Source organism: Lepisosteus oculatus, unplaced genomic scaffold (assembly GCF_040954835.1).
Source record: "Lepisosteus oculatus isolate fLepOcu1 unplaced genomic scaffold, fLepOcu1.hap2 HAP2_SCAFFOLD_239, whole genome shotgun sequence".
Taxonomy (NCBI): Eukaryota; Metazoa; Chordata; class Actinopteri; order Semionotiformes; family Lepisosteidae; genus Lepisosteus; species Lepisosteus oculatus.
In genome coordinates this window covers 102187-127126 of record NW_027167776.1, presented here as the reverse complement: position 1 = coordinate 127126, position 24940 = coordinate 102187, and the positions used below count along the sequence as shown (strand labels likewise).

The following is a 24940-nucleotide window of genomic DNA, read 5'->3' as shown; positions in this document are numbered from 1 at the left end:
GAAAGCCCAGCCCCTGACTCGCTACTTGAAGCTGTGTGTGGCGGGGGTTCCGTGCCCCCCGAGCGGGACTGAAGGATCGTTCGTGTGCAACTCTTTGGAAAGGAGCTGCTTTCCAAATCGCATTGCGTGCCTGGATGTTGGCGAATGCGCTCCCTTGTGTTGGCTCGTCCCGCACTGGAGGAGGACAAACAATCTGCACGGAGGAGCACCAGGCAAGTCTTCACCAGACAAAAACCTCCAGTGCACAGCACTCTGGAAACATTTCGGGGCTTTCGCGTGTTTATTTCAGCACGTAAAGCGCACCGGTCCAACACGTCGGCCGGGCGCGCGGCGCCTCCGCCCTCTTGTGGCCTTGCGGCGTCAGAGCAAGAGGCTCCTTCTCGCTGCCCTTCCGCTGTGTTGCAGGGCCCCGAGAGGGAACCCGGAGCGCGCACTTTGTGGGGGGCGGGGGACCGCGTTCGCGCTCTGCCCCCGGTCTCTTGCGCGAGTACTAAATCTCACGGACAGGGGGGCCTCGTCATTGATTGTTACAGGTGAGACGGGGATTAGGAGGAGACCCCAACTGATGGGTAAAGGGGAGCACTAACACCAGAGGGACACCCCCGGCGTCTCTTTTTGAGAGACGCCCTGGGGTTTCCTAATGGCCAAGGAGGGTCGGGACCTCGGTTTGACCTCCATCAGGAGGCTGGGGCGTAAGAGAGCCACACAGCCCGCAGGGTGAGCGCTCCCTACTGGTCCCAGTCACACCTCTTGCAGGAGCAGCAGCAACCGGAGCTTTTCCGGGGTGGAATCTCCCATCCGGGTGCCGGCCAGGCTCACACCTGCTGGGCTGCCCCGGGGGTGAGCCCAGTCGAGAGTCGCAGGGCCAGATCTAGTCACCGGGGAGAAACGATACAAGTGAAGGATTGCTCGGCTCTCGGCACTTGAAAAGACCGACAAATGTCTCGTTCCCGCCGGAGCTGAATGTACCCGCATGTGTGGTGTCGTCTTCTTCTTCCCCCGCCCCGCTGTGTTTGCTGTATTGTCTCTGAAGCCGGCCCCCCCGAGACGAGACGGGCTGTTCCTGTGCCCCAATTAACACTTTACAGGTGCCATTCCCCGGCATTGTGGCCATTGTCGGTGCTCACACGCGATAAGATAAGGCGGAGGAGAGTGGGGCATGCCCAGCGGCAGACATTCAAGGAGGGGGCAGTGCGAGGTGAGGTGAGGTGCGACACGCCGGAGCCCCGACGCAGCTAATACGGAGCACTTGTTGGACTGGCATCGAAAGGACGTGTGCGCACGGAGCGAGCCTTCCCTGCGGCGGAGCGTGGGAACTTTCTCCCCCCCTCCCGCTGCAGGAGTTGTGTGCACTGCAGCGGTGCCGAGAGAAAAGCACAGAAGGCAGCAGGCTCTGGAGAGCAGGTAAGAGACGGAGCCTTGTGGGCAGGCGAGCAGGCCCGTTTTTTGGAAATTGCTGAAAAGGTTTGTTCGGTGTGTGGCAGGCGCACGTCGCGAGCTTGCGTGGCGATCTGCCGGTCTGGAGTTATGCAAATGAGGCCGAATTGCATCCCGGGACATGCTGCGAATGCGCAACGGCGACTGCAGATGTGTAGGAAACGGCGCGCTCGTTTTCTCGTTTTGCCCACACTTTTGAGTGTTAGTGTGGCGTGTGAGTGTGTGAAAGAGTGGGCCCAGCAGGAGGCGGTGGCGTGCGGGGCGAGGAGGTGGCCTAGGCTGCGCGATTTGTGCTGTGGGTGCGGGCCGCTTGCAGGGGCCTGTTTAACTCATACTTACCTGGCAGGGGAGATACCTTGATCAAGAAGGAGGTTCACCCAGGGCGAGGCTCGGCCATTGCACTCCGGCTGTGCTGACCCCTGCGAATTCCCCAAATGTGGGAATCTCAACTGCATAATTTCTGGTAGTGGGGGACTGCGTTCGCGCTCTCCCCTGATGTGCTTGGTCCAAAATCAGATACGGGAGGGTTAAGACACCACGAGCTGCGTGGCTGCGGAAGGATCCCGGTTCGACAGGAGTGGACGCCGCTGCTGGTTCTCGCTGGCTTTTAGTTAGGGGTCCGGAGAAGCATCTCAAGCTAGTTCCACTACTCCTTCCGGACGTTCATTCCCTTTTCAAAGTCAGTCGTTTTGCTGTAGTTTGCGTTCTTTAGGCTGATTATCGAGGTTAGCCTTTATTTGGTCATGGGGGGCCTCGGTACTGTATGCTGAGTCTAAAGACAGTTTCACCCGTTTTCTGATTGCTCGGTTCTGTACCAGTGCAGACATGTCAAACAGTGAATGGCTGTACCTCTATTGTATCCGTGCTCAATGAATGAAATCGGTAACAAATGAATATATGTCTAGTTATACGAAAAACGAGTGGTTTATCGACTCATCTTCATTTGCAGATTTAGAGGCAGCTTCGATATTCGTTTTACAGACGGGTTTTTTTTTTGAATATGGGTCACACACATGCCACAGCAACAAAACATCTCTAGAGATGAGGCTATAGATCACCTTTCCATCCTGCAGGTTTTCCTCCCAAAGCCTACGGCACCAACGGCGACCCCTGCTGGCCGGGAGAGCAAAAGCTTACAGCACCTGGTATTCCCAGGCAGTCTCCCATCCAAGTACTAACCAGGCCCGACGCTGCTTAGCTTCCGAGATCAGACGAGATTGGGCGTGTTCAGGGTGGTGTGGCCGTAAGCGAAAGCCCCAGCGCCTGACTCGCTACTTGAAGCTGTGTGTGGCGGGGGTTCCGTGCCCCCCGAGCGGGACTGAAGGATCGTTCGTGTGCAACTCTTTGGAAAGGAGCTGCTTTCCAAATCGCATTGCGTGCCTGGATGTTGGCGAATGCGCTCCCTTGTGTTGGCTCGTCCCGCACTGGAGGAGCACCAACAATCTGCACAGAGGAGCACCAGCCAAGTCTTCAGTGCACAGCACTCTGGAAACATTTCGGGGCTGTCGCGTGTTTATTTCAGCACGTAAAGCGCACCGGTCCAACACGTCGGCCGGGCGCGCGGCGCCTCCGCCCTGTTGCTGCCCCTGCAGCTGCTTCACTTTTCCCTTTAGTTGCCATCGATTTTTTTGTAGTGCTATACATATACGATTGAGGTATCTTAGAGTTCTCCTTCGAAGACCCAGCACTCTCTTTTCTTTTCCCAGTGTTACTCATATCGGACTTTTTAAACCTAAAAAAAAATCGTTTTTTTTTCTTTCAATTAAAACTGAAGTTTAAACAACTAGTGTTAAGTCCTTATTTTTCTGTAGTCAAAAAAAGCAAAAATTAACATTCAGGTCATGAAAAACTCAAAAAAACTCCCCAACCACTAAACTTTACCTCCCACCTGAGCGCCATCTTGAACGCCCCTACCACCAGAGAATGCTCACGATTTCGGAAGCTGTCTCCGGGACGTGCTGATTCCACACATCCTGAATAAATCATGATATTGTTAGTTGCTGTAGCTAGACGTTCAAATGAGTTTCATGGCCAGATGGACTGTTTCCTCCAGCGGTATAATATTGCAGTGAGACAGCACGATGCCTGCAAGACTATGTCACGCTGAACGCCACAGATTGTGTTTGTCCGTTCGTGTCAGTCGTCCCGCAGCCACGGGAAATGGGACACAAACATGCTGCAATGCTTTCAAGACGTTAGGATTTGTTTGTGCAACATCCAAGAAGAGTACTTGTGGCTTGAATGTGAACTGTACGTGCCCGCCCCCTTTCCTCTGTAGTGCATGAGTTCCTCCCGGCATGCCCTTCGTCATTGTTCTGTCATCTTGTATTTAAAGGGTTGTATTTCTGCTGCTGAAAATAAGCAACGGTTTTCTCACAACGCCCTTTGTTCCCAACGGAGCCCTTGTCTGTCATGAAATTCTTCAAAACCTCAAGCTAGAAGAAGAAGAAGACGACAAATATGAAGCGTTATAGCAACGACATGCCATGAGACGATCGATAACGATTTCCATAGGATCCCCGCGGTTGCCTGGCAACCGTCAGCTTTGCGCAGTGGCAGTATTGTAGCCTGTGAGGTTTAGCCGAGGCGCGATTATTGCTAGTTGAAAACTTTTCCCAATACCCCGCTTCCGCCGGTTTGCAATAGAATCGGCGAAAGCAATTTTTGACAGTCTTGTCAGAGACTGAGCAAGGTGTTTAAAGACAGATTTGGTCACGGTGATATCATGGTAGAAAGAAACGAGCTTGTTACGTGTCAACAGGAACGCTCTTTAGCTCTTTCAGCTTTATGCAGAGAACAGCGTCTGTCGAGATTACTTTTGTGTCAGCGCGAAACGCCGTGTGCTGTCAGTATGATTTCATATTGCTCATAGCGGCGCCTGGCTTTTGTCTGTCAAACGTTAGGTTGCACTTCTTCATGCTGCATCGTCGGCATGAGTGGAGCATTTTAAACGTCTGTACTTACTGCGCCCCATAAGAAATCGTTTGTCCCCATTCAAAAGAGATTGTGCGATGTCCTGCAGCGTTCGCAAAGCAAACCTTTGACAGTTTGAAAAGAGGAATTTATTCTGCTTCCTGTGCGTGCAGTAGTTACAAAGTTGAACGTCTTTACACGATCTGCTGCAGTTTTCAGTGGGTGGGCTTTGTCAAATGGCTTGGAAAAACGCACTGTGTTTCGGCTCGGGAAACATCATGAGCAGTGTCCTGCATGTTTTCTGTGTATAGCTGTCTTTTAACGCATACAGAATTCATTCGAAATCATTGATTTCTCCAATTAACAAGGGTCCCTTTTTGAACCTGCCAGAAGCATTCTTTCAATGTAACAGATTTACTCCGGGGAAGGGCAGCATGACATTGAGAGTAGCTCAAGCTTTCAGCACCTTTATCTGACTGCATGTATGCAGACGCTGCTCAGAATCCCCTGTAAGATTCTCCTTCAATTCCGTTTTGCAGTGCTTTAGCTCTTTCAAAAGGCTTCGCTTTGCTAGTCACAATCCAAGGCTCATGACAGCATTTGAAAACATTCGCAACTGCGTTGGCCGGGAATCGAACCTGGGTTAACTGCTTTGAAGGCAGCTATGCGCAACACTGGCTCGCTCCAGAATAAATCTCACGTCGAGGGCATATTTTTTTCCATTTTACCGTGAGTCGGGCTCAGCTGCACAGAGGAGAGAGCAGAGCAATGAGGTCACGGGGACAGGGGAGTCACACGCTGGCGGTTTGAATACGCGGAAGATCACTGAGGGATCCACAGTATATGGACCCTCCGTGCGCCATCAGTCCGCACTCCGGACTCTGAATCCTGCCATCCGAGTTAAGATCTCGGCGGAACCTGAGGCGCAGTTCCTTCTTAAAACGTAATCTGGTGAGCATTTCTAGAATCGTATTTGTATAGATGCAGCCTTTAATGTGTTGCTAGGTTAAAATTGATGACTTCTTGTATTTCAGTAGGCAACTGCCCTCTTGATTTCGGATTTAATTTCTTTATTACAGGGGCGCTTTTATGAAGACAGAGTCATGTTCAGGTACTTTGCTTGATGGAGGAAGCTCATTTCAGACTCTGTGATCTGCTCACCTGGAAAGGTCTGCTATACTACTACAAGAGAGAAGTAGAGTCTGGAAGAAGGGACAATTTTATGATGCTTTGGAAGATAATGTTTTTTTTTTCTTATACTGAAAATGAAAAGTAGTTGTTTCTATATGGACTCAGTCTTTGGAATTTGTATATTTATACATTTCAGTGAACCCTCAGCCATTCCTTCTGTATTGTAATTCAATTTCTCTTTTAAAATTCCTTCCCCACTTCTAGGACCTGCAGTTGCTGAACTCCACAATGGCTTCTATTGGAAAGTCTGTGACTGAGGCCATTATTTATTTAGGAGCAATGAGCAATTCTTATATAAATGCAATAAAATCATTATGCTCAAACTATGAGAGAGAATTTTAAGGATAATTTAAGAAATCAGTCTTAGCTTGTTTCTATACACAGATGGTATTATTTATTTTTAAAGGAAACCCGCGAGGATTCCCCTGGTGTGCAAGATGTGCCTGAATACTTTTGATCAGCTTCCTGCTCACTTCAAGAGGGCGTGTATGAAGCACGCCACGGCAGAAGAGATCAGGTGGCCTCTCAACAGGCGAGGGAGGACATGATGAATCACCTGAAGAACGGGGTCATCGTGGATTACCACAGAATAGAGATCAAAGGACACTTTGTGGGCTTGAAATACAAAGAAAATCATGTTCTATGGGACAAGATAAATACAAAACTTAAGCTTTTATTTTAATTAGATTTATTTATAAAGCATAAGCAATCATTTATTACATTAATATATGTGAAAATAACATTTTAGTATGATACGTTTAGTATATTTAGTCCCTAATGCTGAAAGAAATGATCATAGAACATGACATCTAACCTTACCTGCTGTGTTTTTAATCCCTATTGCTCAATGCACGGTGAAAGCATTGCATACATATGTCTGACAATGAGGAATGGGCCCCTGAGACAGTCATTTGCCTGTTTCACAAATGATCGTATTTTACTAGAGATTCTGTTTGGGATTCAGATGTGCATTCGGACAGCAATCCCTTTCAAGAAATGATACGTTCTGGATGAGGTCAAAGGTGCTGGAACACTGTATTTAGGATGTGTTTGCAGAGACTGTGTGTCTCCTGCTTCAACGCAGTGAGAAATAGATGTGCTCCTGTAATTCATTGGTACATGCCCAGGGCAGTAAGCAGTCTGAGGATTTATTTCCAGACGGCATAGAGCAGTGAAGCAGTGAAGTAGTGCAACACACTGGATCATTATATTATTAGAATCTATTCTACTTAAATTATTACATTATACACAATTTGAGTTCATTTTAAAAAGTAAAAGGTAATGAAAGGAATGCATTTTCGTAAGAAAGATAATACCGATATGCATGTGATAATCTTCCTTATATCATGTAGTGCGTCATTTGGACACTTTGTGGGATTGAAATACAAAGAAAATCATGTTCTATGGTACAAGATAAATACAAAACTTAAGCTTTTATTTTAATTAGATTTGTTTATAAAGCATAAGCAATCATTTATTATATTAATATATGTGTGTAGCGGCGAGGCTTATTAATAAGGCAGAATTAAGTGTTCTGAGCCTTCCCAAATGAGGCCCCATTTCTCTGTTCATCTCTGTGGTGCAGCCACAGAGAGACTATTCATGCAGGGTGATTTAAGGTCCTAGGACAGCTCCCAAAGGGGGATGCACTTAGCTAAGCCTGGCTATCATGATCAATGGTCATCCATTGGCGCCTATCTGTCTAGGGAGTGCCAGTTGGACATCTGGACTGCATTACTAAGTGTCAGGACTAAGTGACTCATATCTCACCTTGATCAATCAATCAGGGACTGGTAGGGCCGAGTAACCCACGTGGGACTCTGATGCCCATGGAACTTTCAGCCAATCAATGAGCTGAAGTTCCTCCAGGTAAAAACAGGCAACACAGAGAGCCTGTGAGATTCAGTAAGATTCAGAAGGGAGGATTCAGAGGATTCTGTGGACAATTCTAAAGGGAATTCAAAGGAGAATTCCAGGGCAGGGCGGCCCAGGAGCAGAAGGCTCCCAAGGGCAGGACATTCTCGCAGCGCGCCTCCTGACCATCCTGAGACTCAGCCCGGACAACCACGGAACGGCCAGTGTGTCCGAGTGCCAGAACTTTCCTTTGTTCTAAGAGTCTAGAGCGGAGGTTGCCAGAGAATAACCAGAGGATCCACCCGAGGTTAGCACCAGCAGCAGGCCTCGTGAACAGGTCGGAACTGTGGACAGCTGAATCACTATTCAGAACTAGCTCTTCATCAGAAACGAACCGGTCCTCTTCCTGACTTGCTGGGACCCACAGTCATCTTTTCTCCTGTGCACAAACTTTGCTAGTTAAAGCCCACAGTGAGCATCAGCAGCGCAGCGTCGCAAGCCGCACAGCACAGCCTGGCACGGAGCCAGAGAGCGCGGATTGGACAGCAACAGCCTGCAACTGTTTCTTTGTGCCCGCAGGAAGATCTGAATCCCCAAAGATTGGATGAGTATTCAACTTCAATGCATTACAGCTCGAGAATTCAATTGTTATCCCAACCAGTTGATATCAATTTAATTCCTAAGAGTTATGTACTTGTTTGAGTATCTAATGTAGAAGTTATAACCAAGTTCATTAACGAAACGGTCTTAATGAATGATATACTGAACGTATGTCCTCTTGATATGTGTAACACTTCGTAACTGACTGAATATATATCTTTTGTATTCTGATAACCCTCTCGATAAGATCTGTTAGGTTTACATGCATATTTTATGTATTAATAAATGTATCCTCGTGTATTAGTACCTGTGTGTGCGCGTTGTTTGAGTTATGTCACATGGTTGGATTCTAAAGCCATCAAAAGAATCAACTTTGTGATTTACTGCTACAATTAATAATTGTCTCAGTAAATGCCCAAACCCTACAGAACTGGTGCCTTCAGAGAGCCACTACATTTAATTTTGCTATGGCAACATTACATATTTGGCGTCCCTGAGCCGGTTTTCTTACATGTGAAAATAACATTTTAGCATCATATTATTACATACAGGTCTCTAGCTTCAACACAGTGATATATATATATACTCAGTGATTTACTGGTACATGCCCAGGTCAATAATCAGAATGAGGATTTATTTCCAGACGGGCTACAGGTAGTGTTGTGAAATACTTCAACACACTGGATCGCAGATTTAGACCCCCTGCACTCTTACTCCTTAAAAACCAAAGAAATGAAGATATGTAGCAATCACATTGCAACAGGGCTGACAGTGACTTAATGCTTATACTAGTGGACTTCTGGTACCTTTAGGGTACGGTGTTCCATGAAGGGCTATCAAACCCCGCATTTCCGATGCCTAGCTGATGTGTTACACCTCAGAATCACTTTTAAACCTTACCTCTGGTATCTTTAATCCCTATTGCTCAACGCGAAAACTTTACCTGTGGTGTCTTTAATCCCTATTGCTCAATGCATGGTGAAAGTATTGCATAAATGTGTCGGAAAATGAGCAATGGGCACCTGAGAGACTCATTTGCCTGTTTCACAAATGATCATATTTGACTAGAGATTCTGTTTGGGATTCAGTTGTGCATTCTGACAGCAATCGCTTTCAAAAAACGATACATTCTGGATGAGGTCAAGGTGCAGGAACACTGTATTTAGGATGTGTTTGCACTTATTCTGTGTCTCTAGCTTCAACACAGCGATATATGTATATGCTCACTGATTTTTTGGTACATGCCCAGGGCAATAATCATTATGAGGATTTATTTCCTGATGTGCTAGGGGTAGTGTTGTGAAATACTTCAACACACTGGATCGCAGGTTTAAACCGCCTGCACTCTTACTCCTTAAAAACCAACAAATGCAGATATGTAGCAATCATATTGTAGCTGACACTCATTTGCCTGTTTCACAAATGATCATATTTTACTAGAGATTCTGTTTGGGATCCGGATGTGCATTCTGACAGCAATCTCCTTATCGCGGCTTTGCCCTTCTTGCCTCTTTGGACAATATCTCCATCTTGTGGTCGTTATTGGTAATGTCTATACAACATCTCCATCTTGTGGTCGTTGTTGGTAATGTCTTCTTATGCCGTTTTTTATTTTAATTCTCTATTAGTTGATTCTAGAATCTCTACAATGGAGATGAAAACATCAGTTTTATAGCAGACAATATGACATTATTTATAGTCCAATTAGAAACTTATTACCCTGTTTTTAACATAATAACAAATTAAAATTGATTAAAACTAAGTTTGGAACACCAGGGAACATAACAAATGATTTTTAGGAAAACCATGAGGTTCTCTGTGTCCAATGCCTGCAAGGGGAGAAAGCTAGAATCCTTTGATTTTTTCAAAATTTGAAAATAAACATCATATAACAACAGCTTTCATTCCTAGGAGTGAAAAATAACCATTTTTGAAGACATAGTAGTTTCTAAAACACTACAATAAAGTTAAAAACATCAGTTTTATATTACATTATTTTTAGTGAAATTAGTCATTTTTTGCACTATTTTTAATAAAATATCTAATTAAAAGTGATTAAAATTAAGTTTGGAACAACAAGGAACACAAAAAAAAAAGATTTTTAGGAAAACCATGAGGTCCTCTGTGCCCGATGCCTGCAAGGGGAGAAAGCTAGAATCCTAAAAAAAAGTTATCAATTCTAGAGCCTAAGAGGAAAACAAGACAAATGTATATCTCCAAATAATTTTATGTGCTTCAGAAGAGCCCAGGAAAGTTTTTTGCATACATGAAACCACGCCCGTTTGCACATAAGCAGACATGGTTGCACACACGACTGCATGAAAGCACACGTGCATGCGAAGTCATCCTGTTGAGCATTTGAAAAGCCGCACCACGCCGCACTTGAAATAGCTCTTACATTAGTGGTAGACGCAGGAATCGCCTTTTTATTTACGCTCTTACCAACGCGATGGAAAGCAAAACAAAGCAAAGCAGAGCAAAACAAAACGAACAAACGAAAACCCTCACGTCCCGCACTTGCATATAACGCCGTTACGTGCCCAAGCGGTATTGTACGTCATCCTAGCACTGCACCCCGGGGCGTACGGTATATGGGAACGAGCACACGCCACGAATCGTCTCGAATCACTCCCTACAGCTGTAAGGCGCCTTGAAGCGTGCACCCCCAACATTCTTCTTTGCGCATCTGTGAAAGGTAAACTCTTGAGCAAACTCTGAACCAGCTCTAAGGAAACTAATCTGATTAGACGTTACTTTGACTCATCTTTTTACTCTCAGTGCTGGATTGCTCAAACTCCAGCTAGGGTTAGGTTTAACATTCCCACGCTACTTAGACACTTTGTTTACGCTCAGTGCTGGATTTTGGGAACTTCAGGACGAGTGGGAATTTTCTCCTATCTGTCAATTCTGTTTTGTTTTGGAGACTCTTGGCTGCCTATATTGTACAGTGCAGCGTGAAGGAAACATTTTCCAAAACTGTGTCAGCTCAAAAGTTGTAAGAAAACCTCTCCAGCTGCTTTACCTCTCTTCATTTTTGTCATTTAATGTGACAATCGATGTATAACTGGAGCCTCACATATGCAAATGGTGAGGCTCCAGTTCGACACCACTTTACAGTATATGACAAAAGCATGGCAGACTGTGCCGGACCAGCTGGTAACTTCCGCTTATTTTGACCATATTAAACATTGGAAATCTTCCCACTTGCATTTGTGACACTTGATTTTGGCTCCACCTAAGACACTCTTAAATCTTCAAACACTTTTCTCTTCTCCCGCAACACTCTTGTCTGTCGGCACTGTGTGGCAGCGTTGCAGGACAACCCATCTCACCACGGAAAGGAACCTAACAGCTTTGGTAAGAGAGGAGAAAAGGACATGGCCCGTACGGGGCTCGAACCCGTGACCTTGGCGTTATTAGCACCACACTCTAACCAACTGAGCTAACCGGCCTCGTGACAGTGCCCCTCTCTGTGCTGCAAAAAATCAAACTCAGGGAATTTCTTTTGTCCTCCTTTGAATAGAAAGCCGTGTAATTCAGTGTACGGGCTTTCTCATGCAGTTTCATGGTTTCACAGCATTATTCAGCTGATTTTAAATGTACCTAAAGGAGAAACATTATTGAAGACCATCAATTACCAAGAGCTTTTGTCAAAGGTTTTGGTGGTCATTTTTAATGACCACAGAGCACTATGACCTCAGTTTTACATCTCATCCAAAAGACAGCGCCCTTTTACAACACAGCTTCTCCGTCACTATATTGGGAGATTGGGACCCGCACAGACCTCAGGGTGAGCGCCTCCCCGCTGGCCCCATTAACACCACTTTCAGCTGGAAGCTTTGTTTTTCCCTGTAGCTCACCCTCATCCAGGTACTGACCTGGCTCACACCTGCTTAGCTTCAGTGGGTTTTCAGTTGCGAGTTGCAAAAGTTGGGATGCAAGTGATGGAGCCGTTCGCTGCAAAAGCCACTGCATTGGCCAGGAATCGAAACCAAGCCTCCTGCGTGGCAGGTGAGAGTTCTAACAATGAACCACCAATGCTCAATGCCTGTACCTTCAAAAAAGACGCTTTTTTGGTGCTGTGTGCAAAAAGCGTCGACATCTACTTCCAGCTGCAAAATGCCATCCGCGGACGCTGTGAATTTATTTATTTAGACACCGCTCAGAATCCCCTGTAAGATTCTCCTTCAATTCCGTTTTGCAGTGCTTTAGCTCTTTCAAAAGGCTTCGCTTTGCTAGTCACAATCCAAGGCTCGTGACAGCATTTGAAAACACTTGCCACTGCGTTGGCCGGGAATCGAACCCGGGTCAACTGCTTGGAAGGTAGCTATGCTCACCACTATACCACCAACACATGCCCGGGGGAGCCCTCCAGGACACCACCAGAGAATGCTCACGATTTCAGAAGCTGTCTCCGGGACGTGCTGATTCCACACATCCTGAATAAATCATGTTATTGTTAGTTGCTGTAGCTAGACATTCAAATGAGTTTCATGGCCAGATGGACTGTTTCCTCAAGTGGTATAGTATTGCAGTAAGACAGCACGATGCCTGCAAGACTATGTCACGCTAAACGCCACAGATTGTGTTTGTCCGTTCGTGTCAGTCGTCCTGCAGCCACGGGAAGTGGGACACAAACATGCTGCAATGCTTTCAAGACATTAGGATTTGTTTGTGCAACATCCGAGAAGAGTACTTGTGGCTTGAATGTGACTGAGCAAGGTGTTTAAAGACAGAGACTGAAAACTGTTAAAGGATGAGTCAAAGTAACGTCTAATCGGATTAGTTTCCTTAGAGCTGGTTCAGAGTTTGCTCAAGAGTTTACCTTTCACAGATGCGCAAAGAAGAATGTTGGGGGTGCACGCTTCAAGGCGCCTTACAGCTGTAGGGAGTGATTTCAGACGATTCGTGGCGTGTGCTCATTCCCATATACCGTACGCCCCGGGGTGCAGTGCTAGGATGACGTACAATACCGCTTGGGCACGTAACGGCGTTATATGCAAGTGCGGGACGTGAGGGTTTTGCGTTTGTTCGTTTTGTTTTGCTCTGCTTTGCTTTGTTTTGCTTTCCATCGCGTTGGTAAGAGCGTAAATAAAAAGGCGATTCCTGTGTCGACCACTAATGTAAGAGCTATTTCAAGTGCGCCGTGGTGCGGCTTTTCAAATGCTTAACAGGATGATTTTGCATGCACGCGTGCTTTCATGCAGTCGTGTGTGCAACCATGTCTGCTTACGTGCAAACGGGCGTGGTTTCATGTATGCAAAAAACTTTCCTGGGCTCTTCTGAAGCACATAAAATTATTTGGAGATATACATTTCTCTTATTTCCCTCTTAGGCTCTAGAATTGATAACTTTTTTTTTCATTTTTGGCATTTTTCATCATTTTCCAGAAAGTGGTTGCAAGCCCGATATCATGCGAAGAAACTTCAGGATTCGGGGATCAGTCAATGGATTTTCTTCAAAGTTGGATTTTTGCACTCTGTGGACACAGAGATGTTGTTCTATAATGGTTTTTTTTTTCAAATTTAAAAATATCATTTTTTCATGGAGCTTTGAATGGGATGGATTCACCCTCCTTTAGCTAGGACAGAGCTCCAGGAGCCTGGGTAGGATTCTAGCTTTCTCCCCTTGCAGGCACCTGGCACAAAAGACAATATTTTTTTCCTTAAAATCTTTTTTTTTGTGTTCCTTGTTGTTCCAAACTTAATTTTAATCACTTTTAATTAGAGATTTTATTAAAAATAGTGCAATAAATGACTAATTTCACAAAAATTAATGTAATATAAAACGGATGTTTTCAACTTTATTGTAGTGTTTTAGAAACTAATATGTCTTCAAAAATGGTTGTTTTTCACTCCTATGAATGAAAACTGTTGTTATATGATGTTTTTTTTTTCAAATTTTAAATGATCATTTTTTCATGGAGCTTTGAAGGGGATGGATTCACCCTCCTTTAGCCAGGACAGAGCTCCAGGAGCCTGGGTAGGATTCTAGCTTTCTCCCCTTGCAGGCACCTGGCACAGAAGACATCATTTTTTTCCTCTTGCTCAGGGCCGCTGGAATGCAGGTAGATTCTTTTCAACATGCTTTTACATAATATGTTGTAACAATGATTTCAAAAAGAAACTACAGAAGCCTTACAGATTAAAAATATCTCACCTTGTGCTCATTTCCCTCTATTCCCCGTGTTGCAGTGGTGGGATGACGTAAATTACTGCTTCGACACGTAACGGCATTATAATCAAGTGCAAGAGCTGAGGGCTTTAGTTTTGTTTCGTTTTCCATGGCGTTCGTAAGCGCGCAAATCAAAGGCAATTCCTGCGTCTAACACGAATGTAAATGCTTTTGAAAGTGCAGTGTGGTGCATTTGTGGTTTGTTGATGTTTTTTCTGTCTGCCAAAGTTGCATTTTGACATCCGGACGGGGAGACTTTATCATTTGAACGTGAAGCCAGCCTTAAACCCTCTGAGGCGTGTCTGTCTGCCGGCACGTATTTTGTGAAAGGTATTTTTTTTTTTAACGGAGAGCGACTTTGAAAACGTTTCCGCAGCCACCTCGCACTCCGTGTTAGATTATAGGAGGAATGCGGCAGCGGCGAGCTCGCTGTAGTCGTGGCCGAGTGGTTAAGGCGATGGATTCGAAATCCATTGGGGACTCCCCGCGCAGGTTCGAATCCTGCCGACTACGGCGTCTGCCGCACGTCGCTTTGTGCCTGCGCTGAAAAGGTGTAGTGCCGCTTCTCCTTTCCTCGTGCTATAAAAACGCTAAATCGCTTGTCCCCGCTGCCATGGAAATCAATTCTTCAGGTAACCACACACTTTGTGTTCGCACCTCTGGTGCTCTACTTATGCCTTTGAAAACCTAATGAATAAAGCTGAAAGAATCGACACAATATGTAGGTGCTCGTAAAGCACGCAGTAAAGAACTGTTAACAGCAAGGGTTTCAGTGGGTTAACTGAGGAGAAGGCGTGATCCCTAATTGTTGACTTTGTATTTGGTGTTAGAAACACTCTTACTGTGCATGACGTGCAACAAATGTAGCCACAGAAATTGCATCACGCTTTCATGTATGCTATTGCAGACACCAACGTTGCCTAGATAGAAAACCGAAATAGCCGTGGGTTTGCTTGCTGGTCTGAAGGATCTCTCTTCGAATCTCTATCATTTGTCAATGGAAGTAAAAGGCGCTGCAATCTCATACGTTCAGAATCAAACTCGCAGCTGTTGTTCGACTTTATTTCTTGACTAATTACAACTGAGTGTTGCATGAGCAGTTACGTAAACTTGTCTGGTATATTTGAACACAGATGCCGTTCTTCAATTAAAACTAACAGTACATTGTCAGGGACATTCAGTTCTATAAAAACAAGAGACAGACAAGAGAATATTTCTACCTTTCATGTGGAGTACGTGTTGACTTACTGATCGGAATAATTGAAAAGTTCGGGTCATAGCCGATGCAGTGCGTGCTAATTAGAACAACAGCAACGCTGAGCTCTCAGCACCGTACTGAGCCCAGGTGTTTTTCTAAAGCTGTCAGGTGCAGTTCATTTACAGTACGCCCCGTGTCTCAACGGTAGGACGGAGTCAAATACTGCCTCGACACGCAACAGCATTATAATAAACCGCAGGACTTGAGGGCTGTTCTCTTTGAATGTTCCAAGGCATTCGTAAGAGCGTAGGTCAAGGGCCATTCGTGCATCTCCTGTAACTCGAGTAAAAATGCTATTCAAAGTGCAGTGACTGAAATCGTCGTCCACATGTCTCCGTTGTTGATTTATTTCTGTCTAAGAAAGTTCTATTTTCATGTCCGAACGGGGAGACTTTATCATTCCAACTTGAAGCCACCCTTAAGTACTCTGAGGTGTGTGTCTGCTTACACGTATGGCGTAAAAGGTTTCTTAAACGGAGAGCGAACTTGAAAAAAGTTGCCGCCGCCGCCGCCTCGCACTCCCTGTTCGATTGTAGCAAGAAGCCAACAGCTGGCGTATTTACTGTAATCGTGGCCGAGTGGTTAAGGCAACAAATTTGAAATCTGTTTGGGTCTCCCTGCGCAGGTTCAAATTCTGCCGACTACGGTGCTCTCGTGCGTGCATGAAAAAGGACCAGCGCTGTTTTGTTTTCGCTGGGACCTTTAACACTCTAAATCGCCTAGACCCACTGCCTTGGAAATCGATTCTTCAGCACCCACGAGTGACGCTTTGCAGCTGGACGCAGATAACGATGCTTTTCTGCAACGAGCTTTCCAGCTGAATTTTCTCGGCAGCTCCATACTGAACCTGTTCTCCATTGCAACATAGCGGAGGCTCGTCACGTCTATAGCAAGGCTGTGTAGGACCGCATACGCCACAGTGACTTGTACACAGACCACATGAAAGGCAAGCAAAATACACTTTTAAAATTCCAAAGACTCACAAGGTCAGAGGAACAGCGATGACCTGAACAGATCTGTTACAGAAGTCTAGGTTGACCTTTTTAGAGCTGTAATTGCATTTTTGTTTAATAGAAGATCACATCTACTCGCATGTACCAGCACCTTACAGTTTATTGATGTTAATTCTATTTAAGTAATAAGATTGCTAACGATGTTTGACTTTAGCCGGTGTTTTTTAGAACAAATTGCTTACTCTTCTGTAAGGAATACGCAGTACGTGCCTTTGTCAGTCATTGCTCACCATACCTGTAACTTTCTTATCTAACTCACTTCCTCAAATGGTGAAGGTCCACAAACATAAATGAAAAAAAGCCTTGTTGTAGATGAGGTGCACAAAAAAGCAGCCCCTGATAGTGTATAACACATTTGTACTATTGCAGAGACACATGTAACATATATATATATTGTATATATATATGAAACAGAAATAGAAACAGAAACAGGAATCGCTTACTCACCTGGAGAATCTCTGTAGGAATATCTAGCATTTATCAATGGAAATAAAAGCTGCTTTAATACAGTGCATGTTCAAACTCAAACCCTCAGCTGCTGTTCTTGTTTGTTTTGGGACAAATTGCAACTGAGCATCGCATGAGCCGTTACGTACCCTTATCTGTTAGGGAATTTCAAGGGAGGAGTTAGGTCAGAATGGGTAGGCTGCAAAACAACAAGTAAAGATTTATTCCAAGATGAAACGTTGTGGCGATTTTCTTATCTTTTCAGCATGGACTAAACTTTTACGTGTTCCTTATATGCTATATATGTATATATTAGCACCAATGTCGTTCTTAAAAACTAACATGAAATTGTCAGGGACATTCAGCTATATACAAAGACGAGACAGACAAAGTAATAATTCTGTATTAACGTGGCCTACATATTGACGCAATGATCGAACTAACTGACATGTTCTGATTCAGATCTCCTGCAGTTCATGCCAATTAGAACAATAGCAATGCTGAGTCCTCCCCACCCTACTGAGCACAAATTCAGCTGCTCTCCAGTTCTGTTCTGCATGTTTTTTCATTGCAATTGAGCTCGGAGCTGGAGATGATCTCCATACAGTTCTGTGTTAACTAGCCCGCACTTGCGTGCTAATTTACGGGTTGTGGCAAATGCTTTTCTATAGTTCATATACATGACGGCAACCTGTTACCGAGGAACCTGAGAGGTTTAAAAGCCTCACGAGCCAGGCAGGACTCAGACCTACAATCTTCTGATCCAAAGTCAGGCGCGTTATCCATTACGCCACTGGCCCATAGAACATGCGCTTGCACTCCACCACAGAGAGCTCTACACTGCTACTAGTAGTACACTTCCCCATCTAAATTTTCACAGCAAGAAACTTGTGTTTCCTACTATTTTTATCAGGTTTAAAATGTCATCTCCTTAAAACAAAAAAAGTGTTGATGTGTCGTGCTGAAATTCCGATTGATTTTGAATTCAAAGAAAAAAGGTTTTCTTCCAAAACACCATGAAATTGTCACATCTTGCAGACAATAGGTGTATTCCATGTTGAAAAGAGAAGAAAGAAAACCATGGAGCCTTTTACAGGTGTGAGGCTTCTTCAGGTGTGAGAAGACCTCACAGCTGAAACGCTGTGTTTCCGTTCTTCTCTTTTCAGCATGCAATAAACCTATTACTTGTTCCTTTGCAGCCGAGGCATGCTGACGTAGCTACCCAGCTGAACATCTTGCAGACTCTACAGTACTTCTCTCCTGTAGAAGTAAAGCAGGGCTTGCTGGGTGAGCTTTTGCTCCGGTAAATTAGGTCACGTGTCATGTTAAATCACTTCTTCTAAACACAACATTTGCTGGTGCTAGCTTTCCCCATGAAAAGAGACATTTCCCTTACAGTACATGACATATCGTTTTTATTCTATCAATAAATATAGAAATTAAACAAAAGAAAAAATGGTGTCGCCAAAGAATGCACAGCTCTGTCGCCTTGGGGAGGTGTCAAGGGCATTGAGCTCCTTGGACATGAAAAGTGCCCGATAAATGCCATTTCTCATCATTTCTCTTGGCGTCAGTTCTGCTATTAAATGGGAAAGAGGCAACGGGCTCAGAGATTATGTTAAGTGCACACCGAGCGCAGATGTGTCCAAGTGTCTGTAAAAGTGCGGTGCTCCCTAGTGGCTTAAAGTGCCTGCCTAGTAAGCAGGCGATCCTGGGTCTGAATACCAGCTGTGCCTCTCTCCGTGTCTTGTTGTGCCAAATGTATCATTTCAGACAAACATGTACAGCTTTGTTCAGTTTAATGCAAGAATTCATTTCCTTTCTGGAATAACTTGTTTTTGAAGAAATCCATACATTTTGTGAAAGATGAAATCCATTTCTTGGTTGTCAGTGAAAAATTATTGCTGGCTACGAGAAGCGCAAACGATTGTTTTCTTTGACCATAAACCTGCAAATGTAGGGAGCACAAAAGACCGTCAGACTCTGTGGTGCAATCGGTTAGTGCATTTGGCTGTTAACTGAACAGTTGGTGGTTCAAGCCCCTCCAGTATGCGTGTCTCAGTTTTTCCAATGTAAACATCATCACCATCGCTAAAGAAGATGGCGCAGAAGGCTCCACAGCCGAAACGTTGTGCTTCTTTTCTTCTCTTTTCAGCATGGAGTAAACCTTTGCTTTATCCTTTGCAGCCTAAGCATGCTGACGCAGCTACCTTTCTCTTAACGCGCCTCAATCATTATTCACCAAAACGATCAGCAGAATAAGTCGCCTTTGTGGTGATGTCACTCCTCTGCTTCACAAATGTCCTTAGTGACGGGCCATTTCTTTCTGCCATTTTTCCGGAGCGGTTATTGATTGCTCCATCATTTCCCTCTTACTTTCCATCACTAGATTGAAAAAAAAAACAGAAACAGGCTGACAGGACGACAATCAAATTGCAAAAACTCATCAAAGCACTCGATAGAGTATTTGAATCCACAAGTAGCTACGAGCAACTTTGTCCTGGCTTGCATGAAAGTCGGAAAATGTCAAAAAGAAAAAGATGGTGGCTTTTTCATATTCGTTCTTTTATTTTTAGTTCGTTGCTTCTTCTGTCCATTGTTCTCCTGCCTGGCTCTTGACCTGTTTGAACGCACACAGTAGACTTTCATGCAGGGGATTTGTCCTGAGCCTCTGTGAAAGACCCACCCACCCCCATAAATAACTGCTCTAGAAACACATGAATGCAAAACTAAACCACAGCTTAAAGAGGAGCTTGTCATGACCGCCAGGCAGTTAAGACCAACTCTTAAGCGATCTAATCAGCACCAGCAGTGGGTGATTATTAACAAACGCCGCCGCACGAGTTAACCCACCTGCACACACTCCACCGTGCGGTACGCAGTGCTATTTTTACCATCTTTACCTGCTTCCCGCTGGTATTGAGTCTACTCCTTGAGAGCTCTACCTGGCGTTTTTTCCATTACCTCGTTTATTCTGGATATTGGACTCCCCTTCTGCCTTTTTGACTTTGGACCTCGCCTCTCACCTCGGACTGTTTGCCACCAGTGTTCTCCCTGGATTACGACTTACCTTACGCCTCTTGACAACGAAACAAAGCAAAGCAGAGCAAAACAAAACGAACAAACGAAAACCCTCACGTCCCGCACTTGCATATAACGCCGTTACGTGCCCAAGCGGTATTGTACGTCATCCTAGCACTGCACCCCGGGGCGTATGGTATATGGGAACGAGCACACGCCACGAATCGTCTCGAATCACTCCCTACAGCTGTAAGGCACCTTGAAGCGTGCGCCCCCAACATTCTTCTTTGCGCATCTGTGAAAGGTAAACTCTTGAGCAAACTCTGAACCAGCTCTAAGGAAACTAATCCGATTAGACGTTACTTTGACTCATCCTTTAAGGGACCCTTGTTAATTGGAGAATCCAATGATTTCGAATGAATTCTGTATGCGTTAAAAGACAGCTATACACAGAAAACATGCAGGACACTTCTCATGATGTTTCCCGAGCCGAAACACAGTGCGTTTTTCCAAGCCATCTGACAAAGCCCGCCCACTGAAAACTGCAGCAGATCGTGTAAAGACGTTCAACTTTGTAACTACTGCACGCACGCACAGGAAGCAGAATAAATTCCTCTTTTCAAACTGTCAAAGGTTTGCTTTGCGAACACTGCAGGACATCGCACAATCGCTTTTGAACGGGGATAAACGATTTCTTATGGGGCGCAGTAAGTACAGACGTTTAAAAAGCTCCACTCATGCCGACGATGCAGCATGAAGAAGCGCAACCTAACGTTTGCATTCCTAGCAAATTCCTTTCATTTTTTTATAAATAAAGACAGTCTTGTTTAACAAACAACACACACAACATTTTACATTGTCAATTCAGTTCAAATCAATGTATTTCTATATAGCGCCTTTCACAACAAGGGCTTCCCAAGGTTCTTAACAATGCAAGTTGTTAAGAGCCTTGTGTCTAATATGCCGCCTCGGTAACGTGCTGTCTCTTTGAGGCAAATGTTTAAATCCTCTGAGTTAAGTGCTGAAGTTATAGTAGTCCTATCAGTATTGTTGCCTCCGATCAACAGATCCTCAGTTTTCTCAGAGTTGAGTAACAAAAAGTTTTCACACATCCAAGTATTTCCTTCATTAATGCATTTAACTAAAGTGATAATAGAAGAGTTGTCGTTTGGTGTAAACAAAATGTTTATTTGAGTGTCATCAGCATATGAATGAAAGTTCATATTATTTTTTCGGATTATCCTACCTAGCAGCAGCATGTAGAGAGAGAGAGCAATATTGGTCCCAGCACTGATCCCTCTGGTACCCCAAATTGAACTGGTGACATTGATGAAGCAGTACAATTATTAGATATTTGAACATAATGAAAACGATGAGTTAAATGTGAAGTAAACCACTTAAGGACGGTTCCAAATAAGCCAACCTCAAACTCAAGCCTGTGTAACAAAACAGAGAGGTCAACCGTGTCAAAGGCAGCTCTAAGATCTAGAAGCACAAGCACTGTTGCATTCCCCGCATCAGTAGCTAAGAGAATATCATTTACGACTCTTGTTAATGCAGTTTCAGAAAGCAGACTGAAATTTCTCAAGTATATTATTTGAATCCAGATACGATTGACGTTGGGCAACAACTATTCTCTCAAGACTTTTAGATTGAAATGGGACCTTTGAGAAAGGCCTGTAGTTGTTAAGAACTTGTGGATCCAAATTTGACTTCTTAAGGAGCGGTCTAACAACCGCTACCTTAAATTGATCAGGTACAACGCCTGACGCAAGCGATGCATTCATCATACTAATTATAGGTCCTGCCAGTCCTTCGAGGGAATCTTTGACTAGCTGAGTGGGGATGGGATCTAGCGAACAGGTGGTTGACTTTGTCTTACGTTTGTGTCCATGAGTCCACCATAAGAAGAAATCTGAACAGGAGTGTTGATCATGCGAGGTCACCATGGAGGAAACCACTGCTCTCCCCCCCAAAAAAACCACCACTGCCCCTCTCAAGTTTGCTAAAGACCACATGGATGTTCCACAGCAACTCCTGGAACAATGTTCTGTGGACAGACGTGACAAAAGTTGAACTTGTTGGTAAATGTGCACAGCGTTATGTTTGGAGATAACAAAACACTGCATACCAACTCCAAAACCTCATCCCACCTGGGAAGCATGGCAGAGGCTGTACGGGTTGCAATCATCGAGGGACCGATGAATTCCAAGATGTATCAGGAAATTCTACAGCAGAATGTCAGGGTGTCTGCCTGTGATCTAAAACTCGAAAGACGCTGGGTCATGCAGCATGACAAAAACAAAGGAGTACATCAACAACAGAGTGGCTGAAACAGAAGAAATTCCGTATTTTGGGATGGCCAAGTAAGAGTCCTGACCCCAATCCCATTGAAGTGCTGTGGCATGATCTGAAGCAGGCCGTTCAGCGCAAGACATCCCAAAAATATACATGAACTGAAACAGTTTTGCATAGAGGAATAGGCCAAAATACCTCCTAACCGCTGCTCAGGTCTGAACAGCCGCTACAGAAAGTGGGGGTTGAGGTTTTTGTCATAAAGGAGGTTCCACTAGCTCCTTAATATAAGGGTTCACGTACTTTTTCCATCAATGACCTTGATTGTTTAAACCATTTGGTCAATAAAGAAACAGCAATGTCAAATGTTGGGCGTGTGTTGTTTGTTAAATCAGACTCTCTTTATTAATTATTATGACTTAGATAAAGATAAGATCACATGTTAGGAGCCATTCATGCAGAAATCCACATCATTCCGAAGGGCTGTTTACACATTTTTTTCTCCCAACTGTATGTGAGAGAAAAGCAGAGACGCTCACTGAGTAAGGTGGGGTTGTAGCTTTGCAAATCACAAGGACATTTGTACACTCAAAATGGGACAGGAGCACCCCAGCTGGGACTCGAACCCACAATCCCTGGCTTAGGAGGCCAGTGTCTTAGCCATTAGGCCACTGGGGCACACTGGGTGGGGTCGATCACGCTGATGAAGAGCCAGTTTAGTTTTCTTTTGCTTTTTCAAAGGGATCCCCAAAATTAGGGAAGTTAGGCAGCAGAAGGTTTACTGTGACCTGAGAAGGACCGGCATCCAATCACGGTGATACACACACGCACGCTCTCACTCATCTGAGCTACACAGCTACCAAGATGGTCTCAAGTGTGCCGAGCTGGTACGGAACATATTGAACTGATCGACAGCGAATTGTCTCTCAAACAGGCTTTTCACCTCTGAGCTCCCTGACTGACAGTGATCAGCTACAGATGCAGCCATTCAAAGTGAGCGGTACAGACACGTACCGCAGGTAAGATGACACGGGGTACCGCGGTGCGTGATTGGTTGACCGACAGGGGCACTCGTGGTCCGTTGGTCTGTCGTAGAAAGACTTACTGTAAACGTCTTTACTGTGCCCGTTGTAGATATTGAATTTTACCACTGAAGGAAAATCTTAGTAGCTGAGCATAAAAAGAATAGGAGCATACTGTAATGCGTGTGAAGGCCATAAACGATATTAATTTTGGAACATAAACATACAGTATATAGCTGGTCTTGGTACTTTAAAGAAAAAAATACACACCAGTATTCCATTTCTCCCTAAACATTGTAAGCTTCAAAGTCTTTAACTAACGTGATACCGGAGTCAACAAGCATACTTTTAGAATTTGATTAAAAGGGAATATAATATGGAATCGCGTATCTAAAGAATTTAATAACGGTATGATTATATCCGTGTACTGCGACAGGGCTGTGTAGGGCTGTTTCGTCTGCCTGTTCATGCGAGCTGTCTTGTAGCTGACTGGTCTAGGTGCGTGACTACCAACTGGCAGGTTGTGTGTTCAAATCCAGCTGGTGTTGGACTTTTCTTTTAACAAACATTTCTTCGAAAAAATAGGTAAGTGATATTATGGACAATCAATTGACTTTTATATTTCAAAATATCGCAACATGATCGATATTTGCGATATTTTGAACATATCTTCCCTTCTGACAGCGGTTCCTGCTTCTAGTGTGTGTGTGCAACAGAGTAAATTTTTATAGAGAAATGGAGGCTGGACAGTATGCGTTACAATATAAACATTTATATTGATTTAAATCGTGTTGTGATTTAAATCGCAAACGCGTGTTTAATTATGTGTTTTTTAATCATAATCAGGCTAATGCATTTCTACATTTTCTGTTTGAACCAGCTTAGAGGTTCATACAGAAAGACAGCTTGTGTTTAAATTGAGTGTAAGGTAATTTATGCTTCTAAAGTCATGGTCAGCATTTATTATTGTACTGTGCTGTAAACTTTTTCTGTGCCTAGTCACATTATTTTATAGCGTTTTTATTGCGTTATTAAATCCGGTGGCGCTGTGTGTTAGTTTCCTGACTCCCATTATTTAAACTGCGACACTGATCATTCATCTCTAAATAAACTTTATTTTATATAGCGTTTTAAGCGAATAGGTAATTAGATTGCTCATAAACCTAATCGCTTTTTCTACATAAACACAGCGTGATTGCTCTCTGAAAATGCTTTTCCTTAAAGCGATTCTATTGAGGGAGTAGCCCAGCTACCACTTAACACTGTACTTCCTACTTTGAATACCTGTGAGACCGGTTTAATTTGTCACAGCCAGCACTCCGGGAGTTCATATTGCTTGACTAATTTTAAAAACTAAGTTATAAATGCAAACGCTTCCTCGGTGCGCTGCTCTGGTACGCCGGGTCTTACACAGTGCATGTCGGCAGTAAGCGTTACCATATACATACCCAACAATGCTTGTACCCATCTGTCATGCAAATAAAACACCTTGAATTGAATTGAATTGAGGGAGAGAGGGGGGTAGTGGGACAGATATACTGTAGACAGACTCAAGGCAAATAAGATACTTATGGGTACGCAGGCATTCACGACAGCAACATACGAAACGTTTGCACGTACTGTATAGTTAAGTTATTACTTGGTTTTCAAAGTGCAACGAAATACAATATTGTTGTTGCTGCTGTTCTGGTTGTTTTTATCCCGTAAAGCGTTTT

General features: G+C 44.3%; 6 non-coding genes across 6 annotated transcripts; 3 read left to right on the top strand and 3 right to left on the bottom strand.

The window, feature by feature from the left end:
* The first annotated feature begins 1768 nt into the window (after positions 1–1768).
* On the top strand, positions 1769–1932 carry LOC138227107 (U1 spliceosomal RNA). The gene has a single exon (XR_011184832.1). It is a non-coding gene; the product is annotated as a U1 spliceosomal RNA (small nuclear RNA).
* Positions 1933–2567: 635 nt separating this feature from the next.
* On the bottom strand, positions 2568–2686 carry LOC138227102 (5S ribosomal RNA). The gene has a single exon (XR_011184829.1). It is a non-coding gene; the product is annotated as a 5S ribosomal RNA (ribosomal RNA).
* Positions 2687–3978: 1292 nt separating this feature from the next.
* LOC138227115 (U4 spliceosomal RNA) lies at positions 3979–4120 on the top strand. Its single transcript, XR_011184837.1, has one exon. It is a non-coding gene; the product is annotated as a U4 spliceosomal RNA (small nuclear RNA).
* Positions 4121–11373: 7253 nt separating this feature from the next.
* On the bottom strand, positions 11374–11447 carry trnai-aau (transfer RNA isoleucine (anticodon AAU)). The gene has a single exon. It is a non-coding gene; the product is annotated as a tRNA-Ile (tRNA).
* An 830-nt stretch (positions 11448–12277) lies between these two features.
* trnag-ucc (transfer RNA glycine (anticodon UCC)) lies at positions 12278–12349 on the bottom strand. The gene has a single exon. It is a non-coding gene; the product is annotated as a tRNA-Gly (tRNA).
* Positions 12350–14600: 2251 nt separating this feature from the next.
* Positions 14601–14682, top strand: trnas-cga (transfer RNA serine (anticodon CGA)). Its single transcript has one exon. It is a non-coding gene; the product is annotated as a tRNA-Ser (tRNA).
* The last annotated feature ends 10258 nt before the right edge of the window (positions 14683–24940 follow it).